Source organism: Plutella xylostella, chromosome 29 (assembly GCF_932276165.1).
Source record: "Plutella xylostella chromosome 29, ilPluXylo3.1, whole genome shotgun sequence".
In the NCBI taxonomy this organism is placed as follows: domain Eukaryota; kingdom Metazoa; phylum Arthropoda; class Insecta; order Lepidoptera; family Plutellidae; genus Plutella; species Plutella xylostella.
This window is the reverse complement of record NC_064009.1, coordinates 7365558-7387997: the sequence shown is the minus strand read 5'-3', so window position 1 is coordinate 7387997 and position 22440 is coordinate 7365558. Positions and strand designations below refer to the sequence as shown.

General features: G+C 36.1%; 1 protein-coding gene across 1 annotated transcript in view; it reads right to left on the bottom strand.

Moving 5' to 3' along the window:
• LOC119693997 (prolactin-releasing peptide receptor) overlaps nt 1–21676 on the bottom strand; it is a 36894-nt gene extending 15218 nt beyond the window's left edge. Inside the window, exon 1 of the mRNA XM_038119238.2 lies at nt 21302–21676. The gene's annotated coding sequence lies outside the window, so the exon portion shown is untranslated. The remainder of the gene's footprint in view (nt 1–21301) is intronic.
• Between the last annotated feature and the right edge of the window lie 764 nt (nt 21677–22440).

The following is a 22440-nucleotide window of genomic DNA, read 5'->3' as shown; positions in this document are numbered from 1 at the left end:
TATAAAAAAAATGTATAATCTGTAAAAGTTCAAAATTCTGTCTTAGCATTTAATTAAAAGTCGCCATCCCATCTAAGCGTCATCCCCTACAAACAACTCACCCCTTTTTGTCCTTCGGGACACATCAGCGGGTCTGATGGCAATAAATCTCCATTCCCCATTACGTAAAGGAAATGATCCCAAATCACAGTCCAGCTGACAGCTGGTGCTGTCCGAAAACGGAAGGGAATAATTACTAGTGCAAACTCCCTGCAGCCTTGCTCGCTACGCATTCCTCCGAGTCCGCGGGTCCTACTCCGGTCTTGCGAATGTTTAGGGACGTTGGGCATGCAATATCGTGGCCATATAATGCGCATCACCAAATAAAACCTCATGTGGAGTTACCACCACCGAAAATTAATGCAGCGTCCCTCGCTTGTCAAATCTGGCGTAACTTGTATGAATATGACAGATGTTTGACAGCTGAGCGACGCTGCTTATGGATTGTTAGGTTACAACCGGCTACTATTAACTTCGTGAAGAGTCTGCAGCGTCCAGTGACTCCGTAGCGTAGATAAGGCCGGGGTCTCCTATTTCTCGTCGTAGGTTGCGTCCAGCGTCACGCCGTAGGCCGCGTCACGATACTCACTACGTCGACCGTATCAGTACATTTCCATAGTGAGCATCGTGACGCGGCCTACGGCGTGACGCTGGACGAGACCTACGGCGTAAATAGGAGACCCGGGCCTAACACACGTGCAAGTCCCACTAATCACGACGCTGTGTTTAACGTGGATACGCGATACAGTGCCGTTTATCTATGTCAATAGCCGGATCTCTACCAGACCATCGACGATATTTTGGTGGAGATCCGGCTAATAAAGATGCCAAGCCCTGGCTTACCCTCTAGCTTGACAAAAAAACGAACGAAAGAGAGCTGTCGTGCTCGTTAACTATACAACAAGATATACCTGGCGCGTTATTCTGTGTTGTGGTCCACCGAGACTAAAATCAGCGGAAAAAACTGTGAACTGACTGTAAGTTCTTGTTGTATACTTGTAAGTATATTGTACTTACGAGCGAGTTAGTGTTGTTACATGGCATCATTAAGTTTTCTCTACGGTCTACTGACTGTCTATATCATTATCAGTAAGTAAGTTTGAATGACAACGCAGACAATTCGTTTGATGGGTATTTGAGTAAATATACGCTATTTACTTAGAATGTTCGTATTTACATAGTGTTCAGGGGAAGGTTATTTCTGTGTAAATATCGTTTATTACTGTAAGAAAGTGTTAGTCCTTATGTGTCGGCAATGATAGTAATTGCTTTGCATTTAAAAAAATATCAATTACTTATGTACCTACATCATTTAAATATTAAAGAGAGGTTTATTACAAAATCTACAACACTTCGTTATTCAAATAGCATTCAGCGTTATTCATTCAGAATATAAAGTAATAATTTTATGGACCAAAGTAGGTCTTGCTTTTATTTTAATTAATAATGTAGCAAAGCCTACACATATTGTTTGAAACAAAGGGTCGCAGTATGTCGGTCAGTGTATTATACAATTCTACGAAACTATTTCACATAGCCACATTGCCCGCGCCCACCCCGTTACAGGGATATAATCCTGGGTCAATGTTTTAGACTAGAGAGGACTTCTAGCGCCTGATGAGATCGAATTGAAATTTCAACAACACATCAAATCTTTCTCACCATCGAACATTTTATTCAAAACTATCCAAATCGGTTCAGCCGTTCTCGAGTTTTAAGCAGACTAACGAACATCAATTCATTTTTTAGGGTTCCGTAGCCAAAATGGCAAAAACGGAACCCTTATAGTTTCGTCATGTCCGTCTGTCCGTCTGTCCGTCTGTCACAGCCGATTTACTCGGAAACTATAAGTACTACAGTGATGAAATTTGATGGGAATATGTGTTGTATGAACCGCTACAAAAATATGACACTAAATAATAAAAAAATGAATTGGGGGTGGGGCCCCCCATACATGTAACTGAGGGATGAAATTTTTTTTTTCGATGTACATACCCGTGTGGGGTATCAATGGAAAGGTCTTTTAAAATGATATAAAGTTTTCTAAAAAACATTTTTCTTAAAGTGAACGGTTTTTGAGATATCAGCTCTCAAAGTCGTAAAAAGTATGCCCCCCCCCCCCTCTATTTTTATAACTACGGGGTATAAAATTCTAAAAAAAATAGAGGTGATGCATGCTAATTAACTCTTTCAACGATTTTTGGTTTGATCAAAGTATCTCTTATAGTTTTTGAGATAGGTTGATTTAAGCTACGGAACCCTTTGTGCGCGAGCCCGACTCGCACTTGGCCGGTTTTTATTTAATATAGATAATCCAGCAGTCATTATAAATGAATGTATTGACACCAATACAAATAAAACCACACAATTGATATAAAAAAGCCGTTTCTTTAGGAACTAAAACTATAAGATATAAGATACATATATAGAAAGAGTAATGAAATGCTCCAGCCCACTTAAAAAAATAAACATTCGGTATATTTTTAGTTAAGAATGTTTCAACTACGAGTATATACCAGTATTATGCCTGTTTTCAGTATGCCGTGATCTTCACACTTAGCAGGTCAGTTGGATATACATCTGGCTACTTTGCACCACATCCTATGGGTCATTGACTTCCCGCTTGTTTTCATCTTTTTTATTACAGATAACACCATAAAGTTCGGTCATCAATTATCTTTGCGTGACGTTTCCTTAGATTTTATTACTTTGTTGATTTCAATGTGCGATTCTACAAGTAAAAACACGTTGATTTATTACAGCCAGATTGCAGCTGATGTCGGTTTTACTCAGCAGGATGTTAAAGTAAGAACGATTAATATGGGAATGTCTAAAACTATTAGAAAGCTGGCGTAACTTGTCCGACAGATGTTTTACTAATGTGTCGGTGGTAGTACGGTAGCTTAACATAATAAAGTTACAAGAAAAACTGCATTAATATAGAATTAAACAGCTCAGGAGATTTTGTATATATTCAAAGTACCTGCTGGCACAGGAATCATAGCATGGGATGCACGACAAGAGGTTATAAAAATATGTTTCGCTAGACCAAGTAACGGAGCGAGCGCGATGGAAAACTTTTGCCACAGCTTGTCACGCGCGTTTGCACCCCATACATACATACATACATCCATCCTGACGTCCCTCAGCAGGGACTATAAGCTAATTCTCATGCCACAAACACAGTTCTATGACCATCATTCAACCGTAAAACTGGATCAATTTCCACGAAGCTATCATAAATTCACGCCATTTTATAGCAAATATATGAATACTGTTCTCAACACCGAAAATTGAACAAGGATGAATAAATGGAAAATGACAGTTTGGGATTTATTTGGGACTGCCTTTAGACAGCTAGGTATGATTTAAGTAAGATACACGCACAGGTGGGAAAGAAACATTAATCTTATAGCATTTGGGTCTTATGGAATTTCGCTTGCAAGCGGGAAAATTGTATCCGGTAACCGTCTAGAACAGCTATACTCAAACTGCGGCCCGCGGGCCGCATGTGGCCCGCCGGGCCTTCATCAGTGGCCCGCGTGCCATGAGAGATAATAGAGAATATACATTCTGTGTAAAAAGTATCGGGATTTTATCCATAAAACAAAAAATTTTTGTTATATTCATCCAAATTTATTTTATCACCTTCAAAGTTTGCTCGTTCAGAAACAATGCACATACGCAAACGAATTATCCAATCATCACAACATTTTTTTAAGCGCAGTTTTCAGGGTTTTGTTTAGTACTCGCGGCGATTTTTCCTTATTGTCTTCTATCGATTGAAAACAGTGCCTCGAGTTTAGGAAAAAAAAGAAGCTAGAGCCGTGAGCTGCAGCCATATCTGGTTAATATGGTGGATGCTCGACTGTATTTTTTGAGTGTTTGCTCAAAAATTCATTCACAATGATAATTGTTGTGCGAAAGGTGCAATATCATGGTGCAAAATCTTTTCTCGATTTTTTTTCCACAAATCTGGCCTTCTTCGTCGAATTTGCTGTATTAAATTCTACATAACCTGCAAATAATATTATTTTCCTACCGTTTGACTTTCTGGCAAGAATTCCGAGTGCACAACACGATAGTCAAAGAAAACAGTCAACATACCTTTAACTAACAGTCGATAGAAGACAAACTGTCCTAAAGAAAATTCGCCGTGAGTACCAAATACAACTCTCTAAACAGCGTTTAAAAAAATGTTGTAGTGATTGGCTAATTCGTTGGCGTATGCGTATCGTTTCTGAAGGTGATAAAATAAATTTGAATGAATAACAATCATTTTTTGTTTTATTGATCTAATCCCGATACTTTTTACACAGAGTTGTACATGCATGTGTTTTTTTTATATTATTATTCGATAGTTTACATGGTTTTAAAAAAGGTAAAAAAAAAAATTTGCTTGCGGCCCGCGACACTATGAATTAAACGTGTTTGTGGCCCTTATATAAAAAAGGTTGAGTACCAATGGTCTAGAACGTTTCATATCAGGGCTTAGAACGTAACCCTCCCCACGTCTGTGTCTTCACACCGCGCACCGGAGGGTTACTCTATACTGACGAAAAACGAAAGAACGAAAGCTGTCGTGTAATCAGCACATACAACGAGATAGAGTCGTGGCTTGTCAAGCAGCGGCAGCGCTCCGAAACTTAGCTTTTCGTGATATAGAGTGAACCCGCGGCTCCCGTAGTGGCAGGTTGGAACTCAATAACTTGTAAGGAATGTTGCAATATTAGCACGGTCACTATTAACTGCAGATATAGGCTTTCGATACGATGTGTGGTATTGTGGTGTGGCAACACCTCCTCAGGTTATATAAGTTTGATATTTTCAAATAAACTAACTGCAGATCTGATTATGCTTACATATTTATGTCCAGCAAAAGTGAATAATCCTAATCCTAACTAATATTATAAATGCGAAAGTAACTGTGTCTGTCTGTCTGTCTGTCTGTCTGTCTGTTACTCTTTCACGCCAAAACTACTGAACGGATTTGAATGAAATTTGGTATATATACTGTCTAGACCCTGGGAAAGAACATAGGCTACTTTTTATCCCGGAATTCCCACGGGAAAACTTTTTAAGGCGAAGCGAAGCGCGCGGGAACAGCTAGTAAGATATATTTGTGAGTGTAGAAAGCCACAAAACTATACTTGCTTTAAGATAATGGTTGAGCTACGAAACTTAACATACATTCATAATTATGCTCACGACTGTAAGGGGTAGTCAGAGGTGACTCGCAAACAAATCACTCGCGTTTTGCTGTACATTTGTACTCGCGTGATAGGTCAAGAGCCGTATCGCCGTTTTTGAAATAAGAACAATGCACTTAGGGAAAATATTAAAAAATCTAGATGTGCAGCAGGTTTCCTCACCATGTTTTCCTATTCCGTAAAAAAAACATTAGTACATAGCCGGATTCGAACCCACGCCCTCACGAATGAAGGTCGAGATCTTATCCGTTACGCCACCGCGGCTTGCTTGATAAAGTATTAAAATAGTTAATTAAACCATCAGCACCCCGTGGCCTAGTCAGGAACTGCGACTACGAAGATCGAATTAAATTACGCGCAAACTCAACAATTTATTCTAGAAAACATCCAATGTAGGTATTGAAAACTAACGTTTCAGTTGAACCGGTCCAGTTGAAAAGTAATCAATGTTTTACTTAGTTTGGAAAACAGGAAGCCTGCTCTGCAATATTGTGTGCCGTCTGCAGAAGTTTTATAGTACGTAATTCCATATTATATTCACGTCTAAGTAAAGTAAGTATACCAAGCTGAGAGGGGGCAACTCATTGGCTTTTTTACTTGCTGACTTACATAGGCTCTGGAGGCAAAACTTTGCATGGCTCCTGGAAATAATAGTATAATTGGCCTTACAATGATGATAATTATTGTTTTTTTTTTATTCTTAACTACTTTACTTCGACGACTTTAGAAACTTGAAGAGTTTTTTAATGAAATCATAAAAGTGTAATAAAGCAGGCTAATAGAACAAGATTAATTTCAATAAAGACATTCATCTATCTATTAGTATGAATAGATAAATGTATCTAATTCTTGAATTAAATCGTGTCCGTGTCCTAAATTTATGTTTCTTCATCATCATCCACTACTGGACATAGACCCCTCCCAAGGAGCGCCACAACACTCGGTCCTTGGCCTTCCTCATCCAACCACTACCGGATACCCGCCTAAGGTCGTCAGTCCAGCGAACAGGAGGGCGTCCCACGCTGCGTTTCTTAGTAAATAAAAAAATAAAACCAATTAGATATTTATTTATGGCCAGTGTGCGTTGTATTTCAGGCACTGAAAAGACCCACAACTCATCTTACGCCGCTACAGATTGATGAGTTGGTTCCAAGTGACTGACCTCAGCGAGATACAACACTAATTAATCACACAGCTAAGGAAATAAATCAACAACAACAATATTTATCGTATAACGCAACATTTATTTTCTGTAGATAGGTACCAGGTGTATTATTAATTGAATTTTAGCGAAATAAATAAATATGTTTAAAGTATTTACTTACCGAACTCTCTAATGAAAATAACATTTACCTTTGCTGGTGGTAATTGTTCCTGATTTTATTTTATTTTTCATTCTGAGCTTTTATTATTCAAATTTTTTGTGACTTTTTTAAAGTGCATAAAGTTGCTGAAAAGCTGCACCATTTAAACTTTGTTGGTCATATGATTTTTGACTAGGTATGGGAAGTATATTTTGTTACACGAATTTCCAAACGTCCGTCGGTCGTAGAACCAAAGTTGTTTATAATGACCCCCAGAATCGCCCCCTTTCGGCTTACTATACCTTACCTTTGGAACACCCTGTACTTATATGAATCTCTGAATATAGGAGCTGACTCGTTAGTGTGCCTTTGATGTGAAGTGAGTCCTGTTTCCGAGGAATCAACTTACCTACACGTCTTACTATAATTTGGTTAGTGACTTCTGATGATCGCAAGTACTTAGGTAATATGTAGGCATAATGATAGAAGACAGGTGAGAATAGCTAGGCTAACAGGTTAATGTAAATCTTCAGATTGTAATCAAATTATTCGGTACACGTTTGCTAATTGTAATTAATTATATTCCAACATTATCGCTTCTGTACTTTGGAGAAAATTATCACAAGTAATAGGATTTAACTAAAATGTATATCCAGTATCCACACAGGTAAAAATTCATTCGCCCTAGTAATGTTTTTGTGGAATATATATGTATTTTATGGCTGAACTTTTTGGCTGTGGTTAGATGCAATTAGACTTTCTTTTTACATTTATCAGAAACTTATACAACCATTCAAGCGATGCGGTTATCCAACTCGTTCACGGTTTCTAAACAAAAGTTATCGGCGTGATAACAACAGCATGACTTAAATCACTCAGAAAATATTTATCCAGACATTGTGAAACAGGCAGTTAGTCTAATAAGAATAAGGAATACCGTAATCGAACCCACAAATGAAGCCAAGAATATTACACTGAAAGTAACATTCATAATTTAAACTTAGCCAGGCACTCATATCTTCTACATATTCGTTCTTACTTACATCTAGATTCAGAGTTCTAGAAATTATCTTGGAGACGAAAGTTCATAACCTCCATAAAGCTTTATTCAGCAAGTTCGTGAACATAAGGTAGTACGAAATGAAGCTCTATGTTTGTCTTTGTTCACGAGCGTACCTGGTCTTAGTTAGCTAAATACTTTGAGCGCTGTGACTGCAAAATTATTGTATGTCTAGTACAACTGGCGGCAAAGTCCAGGTTATAATTGGTTGAAACTTTTGACAGACGGTACTGAAACAGGTAGGTAATAACTTTTTATTTAGCATGAAATCCTGTGGTCTTAAATTAAACCCGCCTTTATAAGAATATTTAATTATAGCGTACACTTAAACACACAAAGTTTTACACAGTGTATTTTAGTGTAACCTGATACTAAAGAGAGTAAAGTGTCTCTTTAGTCATCAGACCTTACTTATCTGAGAGTACATTCAGCATTTGTACTCAAAGCTCTATAGAAACCGAGTCGTCGCGACGTTTTCAATACCCAATCAGAAGGCTTCACCGAGCCTCTTTTGGCTCTATCTAACATCCATGGTGGAGTAACTAACCTTCTTGTTCAGAACTGAAAGTGGAAAAACTTTTTCTTCTACAAAAAGTACTGGCCAGACACAAATCTGCAAATGATAGTTTTTCTTTTTATTTTCTTTTGTTTCTAAGTGGCCAATAATCTCTATCGGTTCTGTCTCCCACAAATAGAATGTGGGATGTGTAATCTCATAGAGCCGAGTGAACTGTGCAATCTTGTGTTTGTCGTGTGAACACAAAGCTTGGGACTAATCCGTTACAGACCGGGACGGGAGCGGCAAACAACCACGTCGATCTGCTTGTGTCTAGTGCCAGAACACCGTGTCTCTAATTTAGAGGTAGTACTTAGAGTTTGTTTTCATATAGGTCGTACGGTGAAATGTGTGGGTTGTTGTATTTTTTTGTCACCATACCAATCACAAGTATTATTTACTGATCATAGATCAATATTTTTTTAAGACATGTGCACCAGGAATACTGAATATATTTAATATTCTGAGTTTCAAAATTTTCAGGTCTGGTGTGGAGCGACCGAACCAAACATTCAAACTTTGAGTTTACTATTAAAATATCAAATGGATACTTTTAAACACAAAAGTTATGTTTAAAGTTTTAGAAACATAAAAAATATATATGAAAAGAAAAAAGATATAATTAAAAGCAGCCGTATGTACTTTCAAAACCTATAAAACCGTTACTTTCAAGCAAAGTGCATTTAAATATTCACATACATATTTTCAAATGCATATTTCAAGTTTACCTGTCACAAAAAGTTTCCACAGCAAAACATCTCACATTCCCGTTTCAAAGCCAGAGGAGTCAACTAAGCGTACAATTTTCGGGAGTGGTTCTCAATTATGCCAAGCTTTAATTGAAAACGTTCTGGCATTGTCCTGAATTTTTTTCACAAAATTCTATGAACTACTATTCATAATTGAATAAAAGAGAGGATAGTTGAGATTCACTTACTTAACCACAGTTATGAATGTATTTCTGGTAAATGTTTAGAAATACGAGCATTTCAGTTTTTTTTTTCAGTTGTAGCGAGACTGGTAAGTGCAATCAAAACGAATGAAATTCTAGGTAAATCTCCTGACAAATGGTGAAATAAAAATCAGCCTTTCGTTAGTTTTTTTTTTACATTTTAAAACATTAAGCTTTACGGTGTAAAGCAAAATATAAGCTTTCATTTGCTAGTAGATACCAGTTTCCGGATTCAGTATCGATGAAATGCCGTAAAATACGTCACAGACATGCACATCATGAACATTATACTCATCAAAAACCGTATACTTTTAGTAAGAATACACATACATAATCCAACGAGATGGCACGACATTACTATTTTTTGTCCATAATTTCATTGAACCAAACCCGATTCGCTCTCAATCAAATGGTCTCTTTCACCCTTCAAACTTGGAACTTGATGTTTGGTGTTAGTGTCCGCTGCAGCGTGACATGATGCAACCGGATATCGGGCGCGTCACTTCCGGTCCGCCACACTTCCTGTCCCGACACATTCAGGCCTGGCTTCGGAGAACGCACTACATGTTTACATGCAACTTCACTAGAAATGTAAACTTCTGTATACATATTATTGTATATCGATTCCACTGCTGGACAGAGGCCTCTGATAAAGCTACTATCATGATGGTGCACAATCCATCTTTAGTAAAGTAATAATAACTTAAGTAAAAAAATGGGCTTTGGACTTCTTGAGCCACACCGACGTAAGACTCAGTTGTTACTAGTCCACTGTTCTTGTTTCGATTTCCCACGAAGCCTATCGTGTCGATATGGAAAGCTGGGAATTTAAAATGCATCTGAATCTACTATTTTTCCCAGCATATGATGCTGCAAGTGCATATCACATATCAGGTGGACAGGCACTCTTGAGCTAATGATTGTCACTGACACGCGAAGTGGAAATCTACTAAATAAGTAAATAAATTATATTCGAATTCCATGTGTGGTAGAAAAGGGAATTAAAGATGGAGTTCGAATATTTTGAAAATGTATTCAAGAAAACGGAAAAAAAAGAGAGACTAAAGATTAATCATACTTGTATAAGTTAGATTCAGGAAGTGTTCAAACTGCACTGAATTGAATATAGACTTTAGATATTATAACTACGCGGCGAGGCATCGCATAAATCTATTTACTGTCGAGTCGTGCTCTCATGTTTACTAATCTATCCTAAACTTGGAGCCGACTATTATAGCCCGGAAGAGGTTATTAATATTGGCGTAGATACTAGACTACGTAGATGCTTCGCCTTAATACAGTTTACATTATTATTCCGGTATGTAAAAAACACTTTACACAACTCTCTAAATAATGGATGTATACTAAAATATCTATGAAAATTTACTTAAAACTTAATAAAAGTATATATAGTTTTTAGCGAAACTAATTAAGTATTAATCCGATGGGTTCTACTTTCAAACACCTAAACTTCACCTACATACATTTAAATTTCATAGGCAGTAGGTAGGTATGCATGCAATAGGTAAAACTACGCAAATATGCGTAACATTTGTATAATGACGGTCGCCTATAAAAGGTAATTAGGGGATCCTGTTTGGGTTCTGTTTTAATTACTTTCATGGTTTAGTTACAAATTCATATAACTGCCATGCTGTATGGTGGCTATGTTCCATAATTTCCTATTTGAATATTTAAAGTCAGAGAAGTTTGTTTTGAAATGGGTAAATTATCTTTAACTTATACCTAAACTAAACCAATAAAGAACTAAAACCTAAGTAGATAGGTACTTAAAAGGCAATATCAACCATAGCAAAAAAACAACTAGGTAGGTACCTACATCTATTTATAAAATAATGTAATTAATATGTTGGAATAACTTATTTGCACGATATTTTATTGGAACTAGCTAACACCCTTTTCGTAAAAATAGCTTATTCGTTAGACCCGCATTATCCTGTTCATAAAATACATTTCAATAAGGACCACATTTGAATCATCACTTCCTTAGCTACATTATAATAATACCTAGTAATAAAGTGGTGGATTCTAAAGGCACAAAATATTTTAGTCAAATTATCAATAAGACGAATTTTAAACGAAAAAAATAAGCTTTTATTGAGAGCTCTAAAATTTGAATTTGTGCCCTCAGAATTAACAACTACCATAGTAGGTCAGCCACTGACGAATACACAAATACATAGATTCATAAGGTAACCAAGTTTGAGTGAACTAGTTCTTACGTAGGCCTATACGTCTTTGTGTGAACTCTACAGCGTAATATCTCTAAGCCCTTTAATCCAACAGGGTCTGCCGAGGATCACAGAGTGCTTACTAACTAACCAGTTACATGCCCATTACATTACATCATCTAGTGAAGAAACATAAGAAGATATATTCATTGAAAATATATTTTTCGTAGTAGACTTCCCGGTATAAAACAGTGAAAAAGAGGAAATAGATAAAGAACATTTTGTGTGTTACGTTATGGCTAACAGTACCTATTAGACATGAAGATATATTTACAATAGCCATGCTTTTTAATTTATTTATTTACTTACCTACTCCGCTGGCTCAGCGACCCAAAGTGACTCTTGGCCTCCGATACAAGAGATTAATTAATTTATTTAGATATAACTTAATATAATAGAGACATAAGTGTCTAGGATTACCTTACCTACCAGCTTTACCTTAAAACGATATACCTTTAGCCTTAACAGGTATATAAGTTGGCAACATTCTAAAGCTTTCATCAACTACGCAAGTAAAGATCTTTAAGTCCTACCTACATAAGTACATATCCTTGTTTTTGGAATTAATAATAATGCACTGAAACTACAGTACCCTCACGAGAATTTATTTACCGTAAAAGAGTTCCGCATTATGACTACCTCTATTATGAGTTATCTAATGTACTTTCTATAGATATAAGATTCACAACACATTATGAATGGTACAAAATGTGCTGGCATTATCCTTTGTAGTATTGTAGTAGTCTTACGCAGCATTAAGCAAAGTACTGTCATATTTATTCAATAGCAAGTCCAGCCACCCGGGGCTATGGTCGCTCTTCCTCCACTGCGAGCTGTAATTCCATGACTATATTACTACTACCTAATGTTATCTAATATAAATTATATTATGACTTCCAGTTTTATTAATCAAAGAACACCTTTTCCCTGCTAGCTAGCTATAGCTAGAGATCAGAAACTATCTTATTCATAAAATAATTATTCAAAGTGAAAAATAGAACTGAAAATACAAAATTTTAATATCGAAACAATACTATAGTTTTTAGGCAGGTCTTCTTATAAAGGTTTATTGTAATTATTATGCTAACTAGTAAATTTATGTTAAGTTCGCGGTGTCGTTTCTATACGCTATTTTAATGTTATACGTATAGATAATAATACCTACCTTTGAAACTCATAAAAATCTATATCTTTGTATCGGTGGAAGAGTACCCTTAATGTGTTTCTTTCGCTACTTTCCAACCATTTCATTTGTGAGGATATAAAAGGTGTTCAGAAGAGACGGACGGAATTTAGAGGACATTCCGATATGACTGAGTGGACATCTCATCCTTTTACTGAGATTTTATTTCTGTTTCTCGTTGAAATAGAGGAGATTTCGAGCGTAAAACTTGAAGTTTCACTTGTGTCACAAGATCGGCACGCTGCCGGCTCTACAGGGTGTTAACTTAATTGCGTTGGAGCGGGAAATGGTAGATACAGCTGATGATACTGAACACGATAAGACATTAAAAAACGTATTTTATTTGCTTTAAGCTGACCAACATAAAACAGTTTTATTTAGTACATTTTAAAATTTCATAGTCACCCTATTCAGGTTTAGGTACGTTTGACAGAATGACCATGAACTTGAAAGCCAAGATCAAGGCCAAACAATTCAAAGCCAAGGTCAATAAAAAAGTATGCGTGCATCTGCACCACACTCGTGGAGCCACATCGTCAAGGTACCTACCGAGATTTTGGGTACTCAAAGTACCCAATCCATTGTAGACATTTCATTTTACTCCATAAGTATCACTTTATTGATACACAATTATCTTTTATGAATACAGAACATTTTCATTTTATGCTTCATAACATAGGTCACACGTATTCACAGCACAGCACAACATAAAACGAAATGAGGAACAAGGCTTGGTAATCAAAAGATAGAATTGTAGGTACCTTTTCCCTTTTAGGTAATAATTGTAAAAAATGATTGTAAACAAGTAAACAACAATGACTGACTGACAGACTAGATCCACAGAGAAGGTAATGACTATCATAAATACTCGATGGTTATGATATGCGAGATTGTTATTATTCTACTGGTATTTAAAGTGAGGCCATACTTATTATGAGGATTTCCGTACTATTCGTCATCAAAGACGTCTCAATCGCAAGTACACAACACAAATCGAGATGAGCGAGTGTAAGTAAATAAATTCGTCATTGAAGTAGACCCTGTTATCATCCTGTTATGCATTGTGGTCTTTTATCTTTAGCTGCATACAGACCGGCCAAACGAACGCCAACGAACGGGTTTTGTTGACCTTCGTTGCTCAATCTGCCCCTGTATTATGTATGATAAATGTCCATCGGTGGGCGTTCGTTGGGCCGGTCTGTACGCATCTTTAGGTAATAAAAGAAAAATAAAATGTGGTGAGTATCAAGGGTGAATACTAAACGCTTACCTTATTCTGAGTAAAAAGGATTAATTATTGTTCTGAGCTCCTAGAAAGTCATAAATTATATTCTGTACGATCTATCAAACTTTATGACAATCAGCTGTTTAATTGTTGATTAGTATGTCATTAATCACCATGAATAATTTCAATTTTATTTAATAATTGTTATTACCTACTGTGTAATTAATTACAATCATAGTTACATCAAATAAATTATGAAAAGTGAAGTTGATAACAAATATACAGTGTGTGTTCTTTTGCAATCGAATGTCTCATTGGTTATGTGTTTGTGTAGGGTGACCATGTTTTTGATTAAGGTAAAACTTTCCACTTTACTTTAGACTTTAAACATAAATATTCGAGATTCTGATGTTTTTTTTCTTAGAAACGTGCTTGGTTAGACTAATACTAACCCCCATTTCCCGCTCAAACGCATTCTAGTTAACACCCTGTATAGAGCGTAAGCCAATAATTTTGCAAGGATATTAGGACGCATATTAATGTTTCAATGTTTGAAAACCCCCGAAAACCACTCTAAACGACGCATAACTTTTGAACGGCTAAGTTGATTTTGATAAAAATATGGCTAAGAACACTCGGGGTAACATTACCTTTGACTCAAAAAGGATAAGAGGAAAAACGGTTCAGCCATTTAGGAGCTACGCTACCACAGACATACACATGAAAAGAGACAGAAGACAGATGAATGTCGATCAAAAAGGCATTCAGATGACAAGCTCGTTTGAAGCTAGGTGATGCGAGGAGAAGCCATCCGTCCAGATAGATTATTGGATGATGTTGTGATTATATTATAATGATGATAAAACCATCATAATCATAAGAAAAAGGGAATAACCATAGGATGTAGAGTGAGAGATGCAATAAAAAAATTAAAGAAACGTGTTATTTCCAAACTTATAAAACTCGCATGACAATAGTGATTGCACGACCCTATCATACCTATCATTACGAAGCGCAATAATAAAGTATCAATAAATGACAAGCTTTGTTCGAGTAATAAAATCGATAGCGACGTATTATCGTGTGCACAAGGCATATTTCAACGATAAGATAAAAGCTATTGGGTTATGAAATCGGACGGTGCAGTGTCTACCTAGTACACATTCATAAAATACATTCAGAACCAATTTCGCGTCTTAGTCATACCATATCATTTCTATATCGCCAATTGGGTAGAATCACACGGGATATAGAGACAAACATTCTCTCGAAAACGCCCCAAAAATCAGTTAGTAGATGAAAACAACAAGTCAAGGAGCGCCACAAAACTCCATCCTCAATCGTAACCTAGTCACTGCATGCCACTTATCTAACTAGATCGAGAGCGTCATACGCGTCCCACTATGTATTTACACTAGATACCTACTAAATAAAATATTTCCAGTTACACCTAACTAGAGATACGATGCGCCCCAAAAGTCGGAAAAGGTGAAAAAGATTAGGGAAGGCCCATGTTCAGCAGTGGACATCCTATGGCTGACAAACTACTAATCTCTAACTAATCATCATCATAATCGTATACTTGGCATAGTATTAGGAAAGGAGCACAGCAATGTTAGTCTGTTAGCGGCGTTTCTGATGCCAGAAATTATAAATATTGATATTATCCCAAAATATTCCATTGTTAAATCTCTTGATCTTGACGCATTTTTTAACATTGAATCTAGCTGTAAGTAAATGTTTACGTACAAACTAAACAAATAAACCATTCTACATCAACCACAAACATTCCTTTTTTTATATTCAATAAAAAAAAAGTTTGATGGCCGACCAGATGTAATATTAACGCTAACTAGGTATACTCATGCTCAGACTATCCTGAAAGTCCCGGGTGTTTTCTTTAATAACAAATAACAGGTGTTGGATTCCATTGTTTTCTACTTTGGACGAAAATAAAATCACCGAAAAGATGTCTCTGAATTCGGAATATCGTTAAATGTAAATTTCAATGAAATTCTTTTTTGGCAAATAAAAATATTATTATTACCTACTTATTAATTAATCGTGGAATCGATGCTGTCACACATTTTTGTTGGAGAGCTAGCACGGGACGCAAGACGCGCACATCAAGACATGACAAAAGTCGCGATGTAAGTAAACGCGATGTAAAACCTTTTGTCACGGTTTGGTGTGTGTCTTGCGCCCCATGCTAGCCCTTCAGGAAACGCATCATTCAAGCCACCAGTGATTGTGCTATCATACATACCCCGGAACTGGTAGCGAAGTGAAACAAAAGCTAGTCGTTATTGCAACTAATTTAAGAGTCATACTTCAGCGGTAAAAATTCAAGTTTAATGGTGTCGATAAAAACAACATCCTATTTGGCATACAACCAAATAGGTTACCAATATTCGTCGAAAAAGTTGGCAAGAAATTGACATGAATATTAAAACCTGTTGGAATTCACTTTACTTCGGAGAGTTTGTATTATGGAGATATGAATAATAATCAATGGTTTCGCTTTACACAATGATGAGAAAATCTGGACGCAGTATATACTTGTACCGATGTATAGTTTCTTGATTGTTTTTTTATCATCTTACTTGATTCGTGATCGATCATTAAAACTGAATCCAGAAATTTCATTCCATTCCAGTTTTTAAATCGTTGGAAAACTATTCGTGGTGTTTGTTAGTTGCAAGAGAACAAAATGCAAATTGGTTTTTTCAACAGTTTTCCGTTTTGGCCTATTTGCTATTCAAATTTGAAAACTATGGCGACGCAATTGTTCGGTTGTTCTCTAACTAGAGGTAGTCTATTCAATGGTTGAACGGATCTGAAAAAATGAAAACTCAAGGAAAAGCAACGAAATTTTCCGCGTATGAACCTAATACCCGGCAGCTTTTGTTTTGCAATGGTCTATTTGTAGTTTAAACTTGTATGTTGTTTTAGTGTTGTTACAGTTTTACAAATAGAATAGTTTTAACTTTCCGTTCTTGTTTTTTTCAGTTCTGGAAGATACCAGCGATGTTAAGTATGTGTAGTATATAGGGTTGCGCGTTATTATCACAGAGTCGCGATCACGTCACGACCAATGCAACCTTGGTTAACTCTCTCGTCAAATATAATAAAACGTTGTATGCCCAAGCATTTTGCCAACTTTTCCGGTCTTATTTTTCTCTGACTCTGGTAATCCCTGTCGAGTAGGCACGATAAGATAGCGAATATAAGGATCAAAATATTAACGGCTTATGCTATCGGGGAATCGCGAAGTCTAATGTTTAGTGAGCACTTTGTTTTTTGCCGAAATTTCACAGCATATAGGACTCGGGGAAAAATAAATTGGCTTGCCTGATAGTCAAACAGTATTTGAAAAGGTAGATAGATCCGGAAGAGATCCATTTTATCTACAAGACCACCTGCTGTTACTGTTTTAATTATGTACAATAATATAATACATCACTAAACTCGTCGAGGCTTTTATCGAGTAATTGTTGAGCATTTGGACGCGATAGGCTGTTGATGTTATCATTTGCGAGACATTATGTCACTCTTAGCTTAGGTCGCGGCATCGTTTACCAAAGTATAAAGAGGCAGCTGGTTGAATATGTAATATTATTATCTTTTCGGTGTTGTTTGACATAAATTTTACTTAATATTTAGGGTTCCGTATTTATAAAGGAGAAAACATAATAAGTTCTGATAAGTTTGTAGTCGGTTCGTCCGTCTGTATATTTGCTATAATTCTTTCGTTTTATGTAAATTAATATATCGTGTAAGTGACATGCTTTAAAAAAATACAACAGTAGTAGTAGGTACCTACTAATAGATAGATAGATACATAGAATACGCTTTATTTGCACACCAACAAAGAATCATATGAATAACAAATTACAACTTAATTAGGGTACAAAAGGCGGTCTTATCACTAAAAGTGATCTCTGCCAGACAACCTTTGGATGGAGGGAATAAGACATGAGATTAAGTGTAGTGTACATGTTAAAAGGAAATTTAGATTCATTAATATACTACACACTAACTATAATATACACACATACGAGTACATAAGTTGCCATTATATGCATGTATTATAACTTAGGTAGGTAGGTACTTGTTTAGTGTAATATCATTGTAATTTAAATGGGATTATTAGTAAGAGAGTGGTGGTAGCTCAGTCGGGTAAGGGCCCGCTCCTCACGCCAGAGATGCGGGTTCGAACCCCGGCGCTGACATGTACCAATGAGTTCTTTTAACTTAAGTACAATGTATACCATCCCTCTTACGGTGAAGGAAAACATCGTGAGGAAACCTGCATATCTAGATTTAGCACATCTAGATATGTGAACCCACCAACCCGCAGTGGACCAGCGTGGTGGGAAATGGTCCTAGCTTAGGAAGGCAGTTTAGACCTTGGGGATATGCACAAAGGTTCCATTCGAGAGAGCCAGGTGCAGGTACCTACACCCCCACAGAGAATAGAATAGAATGGGAGTATTACCGCCGATAAACAGCTCAGTTGTTTGGCTGATATTGTAAATATTAGTTTTTAAGGATTGTTTTGGTTGAATAAATAAATACAAATGGTCAAACTGAACCGTTGTCCAAATATACAGGATGTTGCAAAAAGGGTACTTATACTAAGTAGCATGGTATAAAAATGATGTAAAGAAAGCCACGTGACCAACATAGTTTCTATGGAAAATGATATATTTTTTTCGCGAATTTTGAAATGATGATTTCATTTTCGGGCTTAGATATGTAGGTTTTGGCTTAGTATACCCTTTTTGTAACACCCTGTATTCCTCCTGTGGAGTTTTCAACGGGATTAATCAGTTGATCGTATAGTTAAATATGTTAGGACCATTGTACTACGTACAAAAGTACTAAGTACATAGAGTTATACCTAATACGTAAGGTTTTAATACAATCATTTTTCCTCAATATTTAAGCATACACAATTTGGTAGATTTATACTCACTGGCAATGAAAAAGTTCCACTCACAAAATGCCAAAACTGAACGACTTGAATTTTTTCAGACATTTATTTTAATATTTTAACTAAATATAATCTTTTTTAGTTGGTAATATCCTCATGCTCTGTTAAAAGTGATGTAATGTTGCAGAGGGCGTCATTAACCTAGCCTTTTCCGTTTTACAATAATTTGGTGCTTTTCTAACTGTAACTGTTTTATTGCCCTAGAGTGTAGGTTTACAGAGTTCGTAGGTATTTTTCTCAATGTCTGTTACATTTAAATATTATTCAGGTCACATTCTAACAATGTAAGCGGTTCACACGGGTGGTTCTATTATGTAAAACAAATGAAAACACCAACTGAACGAACTAATGCATCCGGCATGTTACTACAATATTTCCAGCTTTGGAATTTCTAAATCTAAAGGAGGTTTGCTGTTACAAACAGGTCTTTGTAATCGTTTGTGTATTTTATTTATATTCATTATATATTTTATTTTATTTATTTATTTTAACACTTTATTGTACACAAAAAACATAAATACATAACAATTTATAAACACAGTAAAAGCATACAATTATTACAATCTACTTTGTGTATTTAATATACATATATTCATTATTATAAGCTACTGTAACTAAGTACCTAAGACTAAATTATTAAAATAAAAAAGTAAAAACATAAAAATTTACAAAAATTTACAGAAATTATTTTGAATATTTTAGAATCTGCACACATTTAACCTAAATAGCAAAATAAAAGCGGTTTTTCAATGCAAAACTCAAATTACTAACTGAAGTTAAAAACATTCATGGTAATATTTGTTAAATGGCGCCTACACCACGCTCGTGTTCACTATTAAGTGGAAATTCCACCTGGTTTCCGCCGGAAACTCCTATTTTTTCCGGAAATTCTTTGAGAAGTTATGAAGTAATGAATTCGCTTCACAAGAGTGTCGTTTTATGAGTGTAAGTCGTAAAAAGGTGGAACGAAAGGCTCTTTCCTCTTTATTTCACCGTTTATTTATGTCGATTTCTAAAGAAGGTCGAATGTCAACTAACTTGAGTTAAACAGGTTTCAATCGGCTGAAGTTTCAGTTAAAAGGGTAGGCAAACCTTAATAAGTTCATTATAGTGTTTAAGTCTATGGTAGGCAATCATTATACGGGCCAAACGAATTTTGTAGTTCTTGTGTAGTCGGAGACAAGACTTTGAGATTAGGCGGTAAGTTCGTTTAAGCGGTAGTAGCATATTCGGGTAAGCGCTCGTTTCTCACGCCAGAGATGCGGAATCGAAACCCGACGCTGACATGTACTTATTTGGAATTTTAAGTATAGGTACCATAAGGAAATCTCTAGTTTCTGTGCTCATACATAAATGTATTTAGGTTTGTCTTATTTTTGTAATCATTACGTAATCAAAATTTATTTATTTTGGCGGCGTAAGGATAACTTTCTTTACGGGAAAATATTTTAAGGCGAAGCGAAGCTCACGGGGGCAGCTAGTACCTAATTTTTTACATCGTCAGTATGAATACCTACGAGCGCTAACACTATTTTTTTAAATCTTCTGGTCTGAAGAAAATGAAGCGCTCCCTTTACGTTACAATTATATGTGAGGTGACCATTAACCCTTTAACAAATTTAGCAATTGCCTAGGACACCACAACCGAAGGGGAACCAATAGAGACCAAAACAACGTAGTATATTTTCACGACAGCGCAGCATCCTAAAGTATAACAAAAAAACTCAAAACCAAATAACAATAGGGGGTTACATTTTTTATTGAATTTATATTTTAATTAACTTTGTTTACGATCAAATAATAATTCAGTTATGTGTTATTGTGAACGGCTTATAGTTCAATATTAAATTTCCCCGATTCATTGTTTATACAGACTCAAACAGAATTAAGAGAACCCAGTCTCTATGATTTATTAAAATTGGTTGAATGGAAAAGTATTGAAGCCGTTTTTTATCCCGGGCTTAGGAAATATCCCATTGATCTATACGATTTACGGCTGATTTTTCAAGTCAGATAAATGTTATTCGAGGAATAAAATTATCGCTGTCACTAATACAAACATTCAGATGCGACAGCATCGGAACTATACCCCAGATAACTTTTAACTTTCATCCGGACGACCGATTGGCGTAGTGGTTAGTGACCCTGACTACTGAGCCGAAGGTCCCGGGTTCGATTCCCGGCTGGGGCAGATATTTGTTTAAACACAGTACACCCGAGTCCGCGTTGTTCTATGAAACACAGATATGACTGCTAGTTTTTTCATACGTCATGACACTAAAAAAGTTTAACAAAATTGTGTCAGGTTACTACATGGCAAATTTAATTAAAAAGATAGCTCTTTTCTCGTGAAAGAGTAAAAAACATGGTCCATGCATCCATAGGTACTTACAAACTTTCATAATTATAACATAAGTATGCAGATATGCAAACATATAACACATGTATACAAAGGAAAGCTTTAATTTTAATACATTTCAACCATATACCAGCAATACATTTTTACGTAAAAATAAATACTGACCTTTTCATGTGTTTATTTTCATTATTTGCGGAGTTTCATTATCGTCACATTTTCTCAGGAACTACCGAAAAGTTTCAAATATCGTGGTATTTACAAATCCATTTCAAGTTTTGATTATAATCCAACAAACAGACGTGTGTCTATCAACTCACAAAACTTTAAACAACACAAAAAGTTACGGAAAAAAGTTTTTGAAACTTTTCTTACTGTGCAAATATTAATCCAATAACTTTGGTTTAGCTACTTGCTGTCACTTTTTGATGCGAAATATGATCTGAAACCATGAAGGGTACTCCTTGGGGGTTCTTATGAGTATTTTATTTATTTGGAGGCGTACGATAATATCCCGTGAAGACTGCGTGCGACGCGGGCGGCGGCGAGCAAGAGACTGACGAAGGGTGACTATCGGACCTACCGACGCGATCATCTATGTAAATTCTTCAACATTAAGACACCTTTTAAATACTCCCTAAAAGGCAGAGGGCCCCTTTACTTACTGCCCATCCAAACTATTTAATTACATAAAGCTTTCAGGCCGTAATTTCTGACGCCGTAGCTTTGTTTTCAGGATAACTGTCGTAAACGTAAAAACGTGGTAGGCATTGTCTTTACCGCTATGGGAATTGCCTGTAAAACTCGTTAGAGAATCTTGTTTGCAGAATTACTTTTTTAAGGTGTTTTTATGACTTTATTCCCGAAATCAAATCCATGGTGTTGAAAAGTCGTGATTACCGGATACTTGTTTTCGAGAAACGAAAACTTTATGATTTTTTTGAACTTTCGTAATCAGCTTTTACGTGCCAATAAATTAGTAGTTATTATATGAAACCGTAACAATAATGTTATTATTATTATAGTGGGTATTAAATTATCGGCTAAGTTTATGCCCTGTGTTATGAAGCATGGGCTTATCATAAAGATCAGCAGGGGTTGGTTATTATACTTTCCTAGGCCACATTACGTGATACGGCTATGAGGCGTAAAGTGCTTTATTGGAACACTGTGAGTTAGTGCCGCGTACAAGGAGGCCATAAACTATTTTGCCAAATTGCAAAAAACTATTACGGTGAAGAAACACATCGTGAGGACACCTAAACATCTAGATTCTAGATGTATACCCTAAATGCATTGCACTCATT